A 17,357-nucleotide genomic window follows, 5' to 3' on the forward strand; every position below is an offset into this window, starting at 1 on the left:
TTTTGGGTTTTGGGGTTGATTAGATGTTGATCAGTTTAGGTTGTTACCAGAGGCTCGAGGGTTGTGTGATTGTGATGCTATGTTATTTTTTGATCTCGATCTTTTTAACCCAGCCATGGTAATGTGATGGCATGCTCTATGATGTGTGTCGATTGTTGATTGTTTTTCTTTCCAGTCTTCTTGTGTGAAGCTGAAGTGTATGTATATGAGATACTTGACTTAACCATTTTTGAGTCATCGAACAGTTATATTTGGTTTGTTTCCTAGTCACTTTGAGAGGACTGAGGTGTTTTGAATGATTTGTTCTTGATGATGTCATGTTTTGACATGTTTAACTTGACCATTTTGGAGTCTTCGATCAGTATTATGATTTCTTTTGGGATATTTTTCCAGTTTCTTGTTAAGAACTAATGGATATTGTGATTTATCATGGATGCCTTCAGTTGTTGATAGAGAACTGTTGTGATCATTATGATTATCATTTGATGCTTTTTAGTTGCTCGTGGAGAATTGATGTGATTATTGTGGCTTATCTTTGATGCTTCCTAGTTGCTTGTATAGGGTTGAGGTGATTTTGTGATTTATGATTTCATGAGCCTAGGGTCGGTTATCTACATGTAGTGTCAGGAAGTGGCTTGCAATGGGGGATGAGGGTCCTAAGAGGCTTTGGGGATGACTCATTGTAAGTTATTTTTAACGAGTAATAAAATTACACTAAACAATGACTTAAATGAACCTAATAAGATTAATTGTATGTTCTCACCCATGCCTTGAGTGCTAGTGCAGACTAAGATGGGAGTTGAAAGAATGCTTGGTTACAACTTTGCATTCTATAGTATGCCTCATTAGTATGAGAGGATACTAGTGGCCACAGGATCACTATGGACCCAGGATTCCTAAGGGATTTCTCAGGTAACTTCCAACATGATTTGTGTAATGACACTTTTTCGCTTACATAGTAGGTTTCCTACATGTCTTTGTGTGCCCCTGGGTCTAGATGTTGATCTGTGTGTTGGAACCTTTGACTTAGAATACTTTTAGGATTTCCTGGACTTAGCGAGTATTTGTGTTATGTGATTTGATATCCTATTTGGGACTTGAGACTATCTCCTCAGCACGACGGGAGTACCATTTAGGTTCCACCCAATTGGGTGGTAGTGCTTTTTCACTCTTACCATTGAGATCCATCTGTAGTCACCATGGCTGGAGCTTCTTGGTATACTTGTTTATCATGTTTAGATGATGTTGTTTACTTATGCTTTATTGTAGCATGTTAGATTTCTTTATGCATATGTTGTAGCATGTTTTAGGAGCGACATCCCTATTACAATAGTATCGATAATTTCTTCAGTGGCTTAGGATGTTATGCGTGGGTGATGGCTAGGACCCATGATGGTCTTATGATGCTATTGATGGTTGGGAGGAACCATGCACTTAGACTAGTTGTGTTCTATGATAGATGGATGTACCATGTATGTTATTAGTTTTATTTACTTTATTGTACTTTGTATCATGGATTTGAGGATGATGGTGTATCATTATATGTATATTCTTCTAGCCTTTTATACCCTGTGACATGCATAGTGGATGATTGAGCATTCCAAATTAATTTGCCAAGAGGCATTCAGAACAAATGTATAATATGGACATTGGACTTTCTAATTATTCTTTAATGTGGATGTGGTACTTGTTAGATGTAGTATTAGATTAAATTTAAATGTAATTCAATGTCATGGGATCCTTAAAGAATGTAACCTATCATGTATGCTTTAGTTGATTGTATGTTATTGCTTCTACTACTATGTGACTAATGTGAATGATTTCTCTTTCTTGTTATATAAAAAAAAATGTTGGAAAACTTAGTAAAACTTTAGCTCATTTCTTTTGGGTCCCTTGGTGGGGCCTTACATGCTTACTGGAGCATAACCCACACCTAGTAGATATGTACCTGGTTGTATGACTTATCATGTTGTTGATTGCTAGGCATTCTTGAAGCATTCCAGGGGCCTTTATATATAGGCACTTCTAGTGTACTTTAATATTAATTCATATTAATAAAAACATTGAATTGAATATCATATAATTATTCTGATCATACTCTTTTGGTCTACTATTGTGCTTGTGCTTGAGTTCCTTAGTCTTGGGTGATTTTTGCCTAAGGCAAATTCTTACATTGTATCAGAGCTGAGGAAAATTCTCTTCACATAGTCATTTGAGACTGATCTTGCTTCACCTCTCTAAGGACACCTTGACCTAAATCTAGAGTATTACAATCATTGGGAACATCTAGAGCCAAAGAAAACCTTGCCATTGCATCTAGAATATTGATTCAGTGAAATTTGACTATAAATTCACCTACGCTAGGCCATAGTCAAAATTAAGAATTTTTTTTTTTGTAAATTGGCACCTAAAGGCTTGTTAGAAATTTGGTATGATCATTTCAAATCTCTAAATTTAAATTTTAGATTTTCATGTTTTATTATTTTAGTCTCTACAATTTCATTGCATTATTTTTTGGATCTATGTATTTTTGTTCAAAAAATATTTTGGCCATCAGGCTTGTATAGGAGATATTTTTTGCTAGACAAGATTGGAGCTTGCTGGTGCAAATTAGATATTTGCATCATATTCAAGAGGTCAAGAAACCCCCATATCGACTTTTGTTTTACCAAAATCAGATATCTGAGGTGAAACTTAGAGTCATTTGATTGTTGGAGGCACGACGGCAGTGATTTAGAAAAAATAATAACATAGATGACTTTCAAACAATGATATCTCCCTCATATGGATTCCTTTTTGTGAGCAATTTTTTTTTGTTTTGGGGTAGAATTTCATGATCTACACATTGGTGTAGGATGTTTGATACCTATATTCCTGAATTTTTTTACAAGTCACAAATCCCAATTTTTGCCACTACAAATGCTTAGTATGAGATCATCTGGACACATAATCAAGTTCTATTTTATTTTTTAAATTGCATAAATTTTTTGTCTATTTCTATATCTACAATCATATTATAGTCTTTTTTTGGATAGAAATACAACTTTCATAAATAAGCCCTAAATTGGCAAGTGTCTATAAAGTGCTTGAATCATCCATTAGGGGGTGTTTCTTTGATTATTTCTATATTTAGGGGGGTAAATTTATTGATCTCATGGACTCTTGTCACATATGTCAGTTTGGTATAAGACCAAAGTTGACATCAAGGAACTATCAAAAATGGAGTGCCTTAATCATTGATCATCTAAGAGAACATCACAAAGTGTTTCCTTATCTTTGCTTGAAGATACCGCCACCTAATCCTAATTGGGCAGATCATCTTCATCTTCTTATTCAATTTATGTATAATAGCATGAGTAAGGAATAGTTTCCTCCTTTTCCTATGGTAAGTTTTCCTCATGATTTTTGGATGGCTCTTTCGAAAGCATATGGAGATCCATGAGTTCCTCCATTTCTAGAAGACATTCTATCATTAGTCACTTCAGCTTTGGTTCCTTCAACTCTAGATGAGATCACACCACCTGATGCTCTTGTTGCTACTATTGATCCAATTCTAGCCATAGATGCTTCTAATTCAGTGCAATAGGAAAAACTATGTCTTCTTACTTCAGCTTCATGGGATGACTTCCTTTCAGATATTGTAGGTCTGCTCATGGAGTCTCACATTGAGGATGTGGGAGACAACATCAATGATATTCAACTTCTCTTTGTTTAGTCAAATACTTTGTACATTGCCACAATGATAGGTTTGGCACAATAGGGTACACCTTGTCTTCTAGCTCTAGCATTAGTGGATGACTTCTTGATAGATATTTCAAGTTTGTTCGTGGAGTCCCAAATAGCAGATTTGGGAAACATTCTTGATGATATACATCTTCTCTTTGATGAAGAAGATCCTTCTTCAGTTGTTGCAAGGGCTCACTCTAACCATCCTATTCATACTCTACATGATCAGTTTTCACAAGTTGATATGATTGTGGATTCTTATGTACAACAGTTGCAAGAGCTCTCTTTATCATTTGAGGAGATAGTAGGTTCTTTGAGATAAGTTCTACATCCATTCTCACTAGATCTAACATTATTTTTTTCTATAGCATTGGAAGAGGTGATAGCTAGTATCGACATAAGGACAGTTGAGTAGGTTTCAGAGGCATCATTGATCATCTTCTTTCTACACATACATGATGCATCTCATATGCACCTATGATAATGTTTCCTCCAAAGGGGAGGAACATTATTTAACAGTCATGGATCAACTTCTATATTAGAGCATCTATCATTGATTGACACTCTACATTGGGTAGGGCGCACTACCTTTTCTCCTTCTTCTTCTCTTTTATGGGGGGACTTTTTCCTCTTATGAGGTTTTGTCCTTCTACTTCTCTTTTGTATATACTTGATGTATGTCATAATGGGGGGGTCTAGATTACTCCATCCATCCATGCATCTTTTTTTTTCATCTCTCTTTATGGGGGAGGGTTTTTCCTATGAGGTTTTCCCTCTTTCTCCACTTTATGAGAGATTGCATTGCATTATGTACATGGGTACCTAACATGGCCTAGTAGCTAGGACCCATCTTGTATTTCATTCTAGCTTTCCTAAGCTTAATTGCATTCCCCTAAGTTACACTTAAGGGGGTGTGTTGGTGTAAATAAGTATTTACTTATTACACTTAAGTTTACTTGGGTCAATGCATTATTTTATTATTTCTTAGGTGAGATACTTAGGAGTTTGTGTATTCTTATGAGTTGTCATGTTGAGAACACTAGAGTAAACAAATCTAATTCAGCACATGGTGTCTACAACATTGGAGTTTTCATAATTAACCGAGTTGTCATGTAGACAACAAAGTTACTCACACTCCTATTTTAGCACATGGTGTCTAGAACATAATTTTGTGTGCTACACCTTTGTAGGCTTATCCTCTCATCATCACACTTACTCCTATGCTTAATAGAGGATAATCCACACTTAGTGGACATGTGTCAGGTTGTATGACTTATCATGTTGCTGACTCCTAGGCATTCTAGAACCATTCTAGAGGCCTTTATATATAGGCACTTCTAGTGTACTTTCGTATCAATACATATCAATCAAGACATTGAATTGAATATCATATCGTCATTCTAATCATAGTTCTTTCATCTTGAGTGATTTTTTCGTAAGGAAAATTCTTATAATTAGGTGTGCCTTCCCGAACCCTTTTCCCTTTACAAGTAGAAACAAAGTGTGTATAGGTACTATCTTAATATAACTCAGTAATAAGTAAGATAAGACCCTTATAGATGAACTCAAAAAGTAGTATGTTACAAGGTAGGAAAAATAATTTAAAACATGCATGAAAATTTGAAATTGAACATCAACATTAAATATGGATGAGAACACTCAACAAAATGGATACATTTAAAGCTAGGCCCCATACCAGCCACTTACTCTCTTAGCATTAAGAGTGTGTTGATTAAGCCCACCATTTTGATATATTTCTTCAAAATTATATATATATATATATATATAAAACTGTATCTCTCCTTTTTTAAAATTGTTTCTACTTTTTCCTTTAAACAAAATTATTGTTTTCAAAATTCAGCTTGTGTTTTTAGGGACCAAGTCTCATACAATTGTGCTTCATTCAAAAGCTTTTTGAGTCCACCTAACCTGGATATGTTTCATGTTGTCGTTTTGACTTCTTGTTGGGTTTGGCCCTTATAATCTCACTTTATCTAATCAAAATGCATTGTTTCTATTAAGATAGTTTTCAAAATTGTTAATTCATTTGAAAATATATGATCAATTATAGTAAAATATAGTATTCAATCATATCACAACGAAAATCTAATATTTAAGTAGAATATAATAATTTAATGTAATTTAATCATATAATAATTTTATAAATGATTTAAAATAACTATACTATAATTATACTATCTATCTAATTTTTTAAAAACGACAATTGTCTTATCATATACAACGATATACAAGTAGCAGCAACTATCATCCAAACACATCTTTTATATATATATATATATGAACAGGGCAGATACAGGGCAGGTATCTTTGACACCTTTTATTGATGTCAATCTGATAATTTATTTGAAGAGTATAAATGCTTAATTTGAACAGATGCCTTATCTCTAAAAAATATTATTTTAGAAAGAAAACCATTTGTTGTATATTAATTTTTTCTTTTTAATGATTTTTAGTTGTCTTCATCATACGAAAGAGTCCACTTGCCATATAAGACGAATAAGAATCATGGTATCGAGGTGGGCCTGCAGAATGTAAGATGCCATACGCCAGAATGAGCAGATCGTCGACATTGGGGAGGCCTGCTAGAGCAATGGATTATATTTTTAGTCGATAGGCTTTTCCACTGGAATTTCCTCCAATCGGAAGTTGACTCATGCCGGGGAATACTTGTCAGGAAATAATTTACCGATTATGATTTTTGATGATGGTTTTTACGTTTGCTTTGGGCCTTTTCTGGAATCAGCTAAATCAGACAGAATTACTTTCAAATTGCATGATGAGTAGGGAAATCCAAGTGATAATTAGACAAGATTTTTGCTAGCTATTTGCTTTCAATACTCCATCGAACTTGAAGAAACCACACTGAAGGAAATTAAATTCCAATTATCTAGAGGGCCGAAAGGAGCTGAGTCATGACATCGCCTTATTAAGTCTGATCTTCCTTCATATATTACTTATAATGCTTCTAAAGATCTCTATAGCTCTTTAGATGGACTTTCTCCTTTGGTAAATGTTTCTACATTTATTAAAACTAAGGATGAGTGCAGACCGGGTCTATCCATATCTGCCTCCAAAACGAAAGAGTTTTCAGCTATTGGGGATTTGGAGCGTGCTTTTGGCTTCTTTGGTAGACCTTCAATAGCAATCTCCAAAAAATGATTTCAAGCTAAGAAAAATTAAAAAGAAGCCTTCAGCATAGAGACAAGGCAACATGATAATCCAATGCACTCAAAAAAGGGATTAGCCTACTCTGGTTTTTACATTAATTTAGCTTTACATTCTGTAGGTTTTGGTTCTCAAATTTTCAAAGTGGGAAGCAATGTTTGTGGTCATTTTTCCTATTATTGCGTTGTTGTTGGAAGATTGTAGCAAAAAATCAAGCCTCAAGATTCTAGGTTTTAAAAGTTCTTCTCAAATGTTCAAGGTGGGAAGCAAGTTTATGGTCATTTTTTTTTGTTAGTAGGTTGTTGCAAAGACTGATTTTTAAATGTATGAGGGTCTAATTCATGGATAAGAAAAAAGTGAATTGTAGCATAAATTAAGCTTATGTGTAGCTTTTAGAAGTTCTTCCCAAATTTTCAAGGTGGGAAGCAATGTTTGTGGTCATTTTTACCTATTATTGTGGTGTTGCATAGAATCTATGTTTTTTGGATGTATGAGGACCCAATCTATGGATCAAATAAACAAGTGAATTGTAGCCCAAACTTAGGCCTCAAACATATCACCAAGTCTTTTCACAAAATGTAGTGTATGAGTATGAGATATTGTCATGGTGCTTGACTTCGAGTGAAGCTTTGATGTTCTAGATTTTATATTATAATGTTAATAAACTTGGACAATAGTGCTCCTAAGATTCCCAGTCTTCAAAACAACAACAAAAAGAGATCTTGCCTTTAGGTTTAAAGCTTGGGTGTACTAGGGGGTTGGGTTATCTATGAACACATGGTCTCCTAATTTAGAGCCTCGTATGTTGACTCCCATTTTCTCCCTTTTTGGGTCCAACTTCATCCCTTCCCTCTGGAATATCATAAGCTGCATCTTATTAAAAAAAAGTGGTAGTGATTTTTCTCGAGCATGATGTTAGGGCTTTCCAAGATCCTCAGAAACATGTAAGCCTATGTGTCACCATCGCTTATTCATATTGATTCCCTTCATGGTACTTGGAAGCAAGAAATTTTTGTTGAAAATCACACTAATACTTACCATAAATGTCATTCCATGCTATCAGCTAAGGCACATTTTTTGTTCCCCTAAGATTTGGGAAACAGTCCATACTCAAAAGTCACTTGATCTTGGGAGTACTTTAGACAATTCAAAGATTCATAACCACATGCAGAATTCCTCTAATGATGGGGTCACTATGAATTTGGTTTCTCCTCCCTCTAAATCTATTTTGTGCACTAGTACCAGTCAAAAAACTTATTCTTCTAAGAGTTACCATATATTTCTTTATTATACCTATGGTTTCTATTTTTCTCATACTGGTCATAGTGGAGATCATTCCCTTGACATGCAAGGTGTGTTATCACTTCTTCCTCGCATTCAAGGAGATCCAAAATATTTAGAGAGTACATCTTGCTAGTTAAGACAATAAGGAAATTGGATTTATAAATTTTTTTTAGTTCAAAGCTTGTTACTTTTCTTCTATAGGTATTATATCCATTATATCACCTATATCATGTTTGATTGAGCTCCTACTAGTGGTATTCGAGCCTATCTTGACTAGGTCAAAAACATCGTACTAACTCTACATGTTTTAACACACATGTCTAATAAGTGAAGTTCTTATTCCATTTAAGAGGCTCAATATAGTTGTAATTTTCCTCATACAAATTCTTAGATTTTATCTTGTAGCTAAAAATAATATTACTAGCCATTGTAATGATAGTAGTTGGAGTTACCATTTATGTATTGTACACATACATCAAACAATTAGTTTTATAGCTTAGATGTATATCCAATGCTCTTATCCATTGCATTGACTATTGCTTTCTTCATAGTGGTTGCAGAATTGCTATTGTAGCCCATATAGTAGACAATTAGTTACATTTTTACTTTAATGTATATCATGACTAGCTGAATGAAATCACTTCATTACCAAATGTTTTATATCATTGCTTATCCACAGATGAAGTTTCTCAGATTTTCTATTTCTACATCAACTGTATAGTTCAAGGCTTTTACATATATAATTATTAATGTCAAAAACTCCAATATGAAAGTATTTTCACTAATTAATGCCAAGCATAGGAATGTTATTCTAGTATTTTCTTAAGGAAAATTGTTTCTTAGGTTTATTTCCTTGCTCTTCCAAAATGTGGAATACATTATGATACATGAAACATGTTTTAGCCTATGATCCATACACTGTCAAAAGTTATTGATATGTTTGTTTTGTATAGAATGAAATTTGCACTAGTGAGCCCACAACTCCAATAAGCCAAGAAGATATGATGCTAAAGGATATGAATCCATGTCTAACCCCATACTATGGGAGAACAAAGTCCCAGGTATGTGATGTTTTAATGAAGTAGAGAAAACATACATAAAGGAATGACAATCAGAAAAAATAGTATTTTAAAATATTTAAAAAATTTAGATGTAAGATTTGTAATTATTTTTTCAAAATTATAGAGTTATTAAAGTCAAAGATTGTATAGGGTGGAGTTTATTCAAATTATAAATTTTAATTTTAATTTTATTTGATTTGAAAAATATATTAATATTTATTAGTTTTAAATATTTGATCATTCTTTATTATACAATTTTTTATTTTATAAAATATTTTGTCTCTCTTAAATTAAAATAAATCAAACAGTTTTTTTAATAAATAAAAGTTTTCTATTTTTTGAAAATTAAATATCTCATCCAAACTTTTAAAATTGAAAATCACATTTCAATCTCTATTATTTTAAACTTTTTGACAGTAATCTAGTTGGTATGCAACCTTTTTTTTAATAAATTTAAGTAGACTCGAACTCAAGACCTCTTGTATTGTAGGCTCTTGCCTAGTTGGTATGCAACCTTATCTTATTAGTTATAACACTAATTCTAATTTATTAAAAATATATATATAATTATAATAAAAAAATAATTTAATGATTAAAATTGAAATAATAAATATAATAATAAACCTATTCTCAAATGTATTTTTTGAATGTTAGCATTTTAATTATATTTACTTTATGCAATAATAATTTTTTTCATCACTAGATTTATTTTGAATATAGTATTTTAAATATAAAAATGTTAATATAATATTATTTAGAAGGTGCAAATTTTTATATAATTAAAATGCGTCAGTGCCAATCATAAAGTGGGTCAACTATATGTGTATTTGTGTGGTGAAACACATTTTTCATAGTTGTGTTAACAAAAGATGGAAGACATGTACTCTACTCTATCTGGGATGTACATATTGACATTAGATTATCTTTACATTGTTAAAATTTATTATTATTATTATTATGTTTGATATAAATAAATATATTTTTCATTCATAAATATAAAAATTACTTTTTACATATATTTAATGTTTAATGTCTCTTTATCTCTTCTTTATCAATCTCCTACTATCTTCCCATCTACTTTTAACTTCCTCTCTTTTTTATCTCTAGACATGTCTCCCCTTCTTTTTGTCTTTCTCACTCCCTCCAATGGAAAACCAACAATCCCAAAATTTTACAATTTACCTATCTGTCATACTCTTATGTTTAGGTGTTTTTATTCATCTCTATATTTATCTTCTTCATTGTATTCATATCTTATCTGAAGATTCTTGATCCCCTCATCCCATTCACTATTTTTCTTCCCGCTTCTCTCCACAACTATTTATTTTACTAATTCCCTACCCTCTTTATCTTCATTTCTACTTTAAAATATGCTTGCTTCAGCTAGGAACTATGTTGCATTGCATCTCTTGTTTATAAATGAAATAGTTTGACAAATTGTTGCATAACTCTGGACATGTGGGTATTTAAATATATTGTTTAACATTTTATTTTTACTACATTGGTCAAAGTAATGTTCTTCAACCATTTGACATGGTTGAATGATGTTGGATGCCATTTTGAAATTTTATTCCATGCATACATTATCCATTGTGAGAGTCATTTTCCTATCTTGTGACTAATGCATACACATGAAGTTGTCCTATCATAGATAATCTTTTTCAATCAACCATGATCACCCTCCTACTTAGGTTCCGCTAAACACAAGTTTTCATAATGTGTATTTGACTTTATATTTTACGATTTTAATGTAATCATTCTAGTCAAACAATCATAAGGAGAATTTATTTCCATCTACATAATTTAGTTGGTGGTAGAAAAGAAATCTAGTATTATACATTCATTCTAAGAGCATTTTTCATTGAAATTCAAAGGGGATGATAAAGGTGTGTTATTTTTATCACTCGATAAATCTTCATGCCACATGGAATCTCTAATCCTAAACTATTTTATACAATATTATGTCAAGTACAAGATGAAAATGGAATTGATTGAGGTTCGTATAATTGTTATTAAGTTAGGATTTGATGAGGAAAAGTGTGAAGCCAAAGAGTGTGTACAAGATGGAGTGGCTACAACCGAGGAATTGTGCAATTATAGTCAATGAATTTGGAAAGCAAAAACCCTTACATGAGTAATTGCATGATATTGCAAATGTTTCATTCAATTGTATTTATAGCTCAAAAACTATTTGAAAAAATGTACTATTCAAATCAACTCTTGAATTGGGATGTTGTACAATGTTTGAACCTCTAAAGAGATTAGTCATGTGTATATGCAACTATTCTATATATAAAAATTCTTATATGTTATCAATTTGAAATCTTTGCATTAATTTTACATCTTTTAAATTTATTTTTTCTAATCAAATCTATCATCGTACCCCTTGCACCTCTTTCTGGTGCAAGTGCTAGTATATATACATACACACATCCCTCCCATGAAAAATGAAGTAGCAATTTGTGCAACAATGGATCTCAATACGAGTGTTTCTGCAGTAGACACTAGAATCTTATTATTTTCTTTGATTCTCTTCCTTGTATTGAGACCGGTGATAAAGAGCAATGGAAGATTTCCAGGTTTGCCAAAGCCATTCCCGCTGCCCATCATAGGAAATCTCCATCAGTTAGGAGCTCTTCCTCACCGTGGTCTGCAGTGGCTAGCTGAGAAACATGGCCCGATAATGTCTGTGAATTTTGGGTCTGTTGATGTTGTGGTTACGTCTTCTTCTGAGGCAGCGAAGCAGTTTTTGAAAACGCACGACTCGACTTTTGCGGAGCAAATACGCCACTTATTGGTGCTGCCAAACACTTGTTTTACAATGAGAGGGACATTGTTTTTGCTCCGCACGGTGCTCGTTGGTGAGATATGAGAAAAGTATGACCATTGGAGCTGCTGAGTGGGAAGAGAATCCAGTCATTTGGGAAAGTGATGGAGGAAGAGGCGGTGGTGATGGTGAAATCGATATGGGAGAAGAGCAAAGAGGATGGGTAACTTCTTAGGAATTCTTGGTGCTTCACTTTTACATGCATCATGTAAATTCAATGAGTGTTAAGAGATTCATTCATTATCATGAGAGTAGTAGTTCTTGTGAACTAATTCTCATATGAAACTTAAGTCATTGAGTTTGATTGAAGCTACATACTTGAATCTTGATACTAATGTCATGTTCATTTTGATGATGTGGTTCTCAAACTTCAGCTAAAAGTAGGGGACTTACAATGTAGGATTTTCTAGAAAATTGAGAGTGATTTGAAATTTCTACTTAAATTTTAAGAGAGGAAGTTAGGGTGCTTAACTACAAGGTCCTATCGTTAGTATAGTCCATCTAAATTACATTTTTCTACCATAATTTTCTTTTATAAAATTATGTTCTCTATTTATGAAAAGCAATCATGAATTTCTATTAAATAATCTAGCTTAGTCATCACACTATGTTCTACTTATTATACACATAGCTTTATTTTGATTAATGTATCCATATGTTTATAGGTAGTGTTCATTGGTGGAACCGATATGATAGCAACTACATTGGAATGGGGTATAAGTGAATTATTAAGAAACCAAAGTGTGATGAAAAATTGCAAGAAGAAATTAATTCTATTGTAAAACAAGATGAGAAAATAATGAGTTATGGTAATTTAATAATAGAATACTTGCATTGTGTGGTAAAAGAGATATTAAGGTTGTATCCATTGGCCCGTTTACTCCTTCCTCATGAATCTATAGAAACTTGTATTGTCAGAGGAGCTAATCATGAATATTTGATACCAAAGAAAAGAAAGATTATAGTTAATGCTTGGGCTATAGGAAGAGATCCAAGAGTATGGAAAGAACCTTTGGAATTTAGACATGAAAGATTGATAAAATGTTTGATATGGTCAAAGATCCAAAGTTAAGCATGATTCCATTTGGCTCAGGAAGGAGAGGTTGTGTTGGTGCTTCCTTAGGAATTGTGGTTGTTGAGGTTGGATTAGCACATCTCTTTCACTACTTCGATTGGAGAATTGAAGATGAAATAGATATGAATGAGGCTTTTGGAGGAACCATTCCTAGAAAAAAACATATATTTGGTATTCCCACTCGGAGTAAAGTCTAAACACTCTTTCATCACTTAAGATATAATCATTAGTGAAATTTGTTGAATACCTTTTCGCTCAAATTATGTAATCAATTAAAACTTATGAATTAATTTTCATCTTACTGCAAAATGAGAATAAAAAGAATATTGTAATGTATTGATCCATATTATGAATTAAACTATTGAAAATAATTTTGTTTATTTTAAATCGAGTTTAGCTAAATTATTATGGTTTAAGACAGTATATTTTCTTTTATAACAACATGTTTATAAACAAAACTTATATATGTGTTCTTTTATATGGGAACTTAAGTTCTTTTGAATATAATGTTTAGTGGGTCCATAAACTGAGAAGATATTAATATGTCAAATAACATTAATTTAATAGTCGACATCTTTTTGTTTTTGAAATTAATTTAAAACTTTAAAATAATTTATATCATCTATTGATTTAATTATATTGAATTATTAAAAACTAATTTAATGTATTTACTACTTAACTATAATTATTATAACATTCTTAGTTAAGTTCATTTGAACTAGAGTAGTACTAGAATGAGTGACCTCATAGGAAGTCTTAGTGCTCCACTTCTTTAAGAGTCACCTAGATGCAATAAGTGTTAAAGTGTTCCATTTATTCTCATTAGAGATGGGTAGTTGTGAACCACTACTCATTAAACATGGATCAACAAGTTTGACTAAAAAACTACACAGTTGAATTGCAATATTAGAGATACAAAACTTAGTTTTATAATTTTTTCCTCTCTTATTTGAAATCTACCTTAGATTATATTCAACTAGTCTGTAATACATTTTAACACAATGTATTTGAGAGTAAGTATTTTAGTAGATATTATTATTGTTACCCATCTTCACAAAACATTCAATTGGTACTATTTATTTGAATTTTGATTATCATTATGAATTAAACATTTGATTCTTTACACTAAATGAAGCATAAAGCTTAAGGAGAAAACTCATGATAAAAACACAAGCATATATATGGATTGCAAGTAGTCAAATATCATCATGATAATAAAGAATCCGGACAAGAGGTGGTAAACCATAGTTTTCACGCTAGAAGGCACTAGAAAGAATCCATTCTATCCTTCCATTTTATTTAAGGAAGTATTTATCCTATCATTTCAGTGTTACGGAGGTGGGTTCATAATGTCACAAGGATAGAGGAGGAAAGATGTATAATATGGATCAAAGAAATCATGATGTTTCGCTAGCTGAATAGTGAAATGAATTCGTTCAGAAAGGTAAATTATTAGTCTATAAAAAGAGAATAACAATCGTTGAACTCCAAGAAATGTTATTTGTACTACTTTGAATATTAAAGGTATGTGTCCAAGAAATAAAGGAAGAATCATCCAAATGCAAAGAGAATGCAAAGGCATGTATAACTCGAGAATATAAAGATATGCGTATTTCACGTTTAGTATTCTTTAAACAACTGTTTTAGCAATGAAAAGGTACATTAGGATTGTTAAATAGAAGATAAAATGCATCCAATGAACATCAATGGGAATAGAATCTTGACCCAGCTTAATATTGGGTTAGTTTACAACTTTTCTAGTATATAGTCTTTTCTTTTGGTGTATTTAGATTAGGCCTATTCAGCTAGTTTTGGTCTCTAATATCTTCTATTTCTATGGTGGGATGCATGAGGGTGTTGGTTTTCTTATCCAACATAGTCTAAATTGTTAAACTTTTAATATATTTTTATTGTAATGACTATCAAAATCATGTGAAAATAAACACAAGTATTTCTCATAAATGTAAAGGAGTCATATGTTATTGCTAGAATAAGATAATATAAACAGTCACACGTACAAGAAAGGATATAAAGAGTCTATAGGAATCTATACCATTCAAGCTACTTTGTTAAGAGTATTGGAAGTGATGAAAATAATACCATGGATATAATAATATAATAATATAATGAGTAGAGCAACAATCAAAATTTATGAACTAATTATTCAAATGCTAAAAAAAACAAATAGATATGCATAGAAGATACATTTTATAATGATTTTATGACTATCGTGGTCCCATAGATAGGAATATACTACATAAATTTTGTGAGCAAAGATTTGTTAACCACATTAAAGAGGCAAAGTGCAAGTTCATTTGTGACGTAGGATAATACAAACAAAAGCTCTATTCAAGCTTCAATCTCTGCCTTCTGTGACTAGACAAAATGAAAATTTGAAAGAGATTATTTAATGAATGGTTGAAATTTTAATGGGCCATGTTTCATTGGTCAAGAGCAGCTCCTTGATTTTTAATGTTACATAAAAGTCATATTGATGATGACTACATACGATTTTGACATTTTGTCTCCTCTCAAAAATGTGTATTGCTAACCTTGACTCTAAGCAATTTGAGGAAGCTAGAACAAGAAATATGAAGCTTTATACTATATAATTTTAGGGATATCACATTTATATTTGAGAACTATAAAAATCACTTTTCCTTGAGACTTTCTCACAAGAAATATGAAGCTTTATACTATATAATTTTAGGGGTCTCACTTTAGAAAAAAAAATTGGAAATGTTTTTCCTATTTTTAAAATTTTTTTGTAAATTGATGTCAAAATTTGAGGCATTTAAACATTGAATATAAAAAATAAAATAAAATCAAGATTGCGGTGCTTGGAATATTCTTTTTGAATATGTAATTTATTTGTGTACCCATATGATAGATTGGTTTTTTGGTATGGATCTTTAAAAACCACTTTTTTAAAATGCATGTTTCAGGACATACCACATTCATATATAGACACCATAATTTGATACAAATAAATAAATTTTTATAATCATTTTAAAGAAAGTTACCCAACACACCAAAGATTGATAAAAATATTTTTTCTTATTTTTTAATTATTTTTTAAATTTAATTGACTATAAAGGTAAATTTTAAAACCTCTCGTGTAAGGACACCATAATTTGATCAAAATTTAAGTTTTTTTCAAAAATTATTTATTTTAACTTCAAAATAAGTGTATGTAGATTGATGACATATAAATTAATTTAAGAAAAGCTATAAAATAAAAAAGTTCTTATAGTTTTAGTGAACCTCACTATTTTACATTTAGGTACCACCTTTGATAAAATCATAATGCTATCAAATTTATATTTCTAAAATCAGGATAGTGAGAACTCTAATGGGTTTTTATTTCTAAAAAAATTAATTAGGAAAACCCTCTAAAAATTATGGCAATGCATGAATTTGTCAGTTGAATGCCTTAGCCAAATTTTGAGAGGTCAAAGCATAAGCTTGGTCTCACCAATCCTATCCTAAACCGAAGTCCAAGGTGCGAGAAAAAAATCCCACCCCATGTTGTAAGAAACGAGCACTCATTTTTTAAAAATTCTTAAAACGGGCATCCTTTTGAAAAAATATTTTCCATGTGTAAACGTATTTTAAACCCTACCAAAAAAAAAAAGTTTAAAAATGGCCACCGATTTTTTCAAAATAAAACAAATGGGTACTCAATTTTTGAAAAATAGGTACCCACTTTTATAAAAAAAAAAAAAAAAAAAAAACCAAGTGATTGTTTTTAAAAAATTCAATTTTTTTTTTTTTCAAAAATGGACACCCCTTTTTTGAAAATAAAAAGTGGGCACCCAATTTTTTTTTAAATGGGGGCTCATTTTTTGAATTTTCGATCAGGCATCCAAGCTTAATACAGGTGCCATTTTTCTAAAAATGGATGCTCGTTTCTAGAAGACCATGATTTGAATTCATGGACTTTTGTGGAATTGAGACTCATCTTACTCAAAGCTTGTAACTAATTAATGAGAGATGTATTTGATGATTGATATTGTCATAAATTTTATTATCTTACATTGTAGGTAAATTTCTAAAAATAGTCTAGCAATAGTCTCCCATTCAACACATAAGAAAAATGTTCCCAAATTTGTTTCTATCATAGTGAAAACCTTCTTGATATCCATTCATGTAAACCTCCCATGCTTGGTTTGGGCATGCGTTTAATTTTTCCATCCAC

General features: G+C 31.6%; 1 pseudogene; it reads left to right on the top strand.

Moving 5' to 3' along the window:
• Nucleotides 1-11,727: 11,727 nt before the first annotated feature.
• Nucleotides 11,728-17,357, top strand: part of LOC149533907 (cytochrome P450 750A1-like) — a 55,824-nt pseudogene continuing 50,194 nt past the window's right edge.

This window comes from Cupressus sempervirens, chromosome 10 (assembly GCF_028749045.1).
Source record: "Cupressus sempervirens isolate cs-2001-9-10 chromosome 10, ASM2874904v1, whole genome shotgun sequence".
Taxonomy (NCBI): Eukaryota; Viridiplantae; Streptophyta; class Pinopsida; order Cupressales; family Cupressaceae; genus Cupressus; species Cupressus sempervirens.